Raw genomic sequence first — 279 nt, forward strand, 5'->3', positions numbered from 1 at the left:
GTATTTCAAGACAAATGTATTTGCAAGTGAGAACTGTAAAATTGTTAGTGATTGATGATTTCAAAATATAGACATATTTTATTTATTGATTTCTTTGTTTTTTTACACAGGATGAGCTCACCCAGGAGGAGGCCGGGACCAGTGGTATGGAGGAGGAGACCAGCCACACGCAGGAGCTAGCTGGGCCCAGCAGGAGTCGGACCGAAAGCCAGGTCCCTCCCCTCCGCCTAGCCAGCAAAAGGCCCAGGAGGATGACACGTACAGAGGAGGAGTCCTTGG

Source organism: Lithobates pipiens, unplaced genomic scaffold (assembly GCF_037356315.1).
Source record: "Lithobates pipiens isolate NorthernLeopardFrog02 unplaced genomic scaffold, aLitPip1_a1.2 Scaffold_16, whole genome shotgun sequence".
Classification (NCBI taxonomy): Eukaryota; Metazoa; Chordata; class Amphibia; order Anura; family Ranidae; genus Lithobates; species Lithobates pipiens.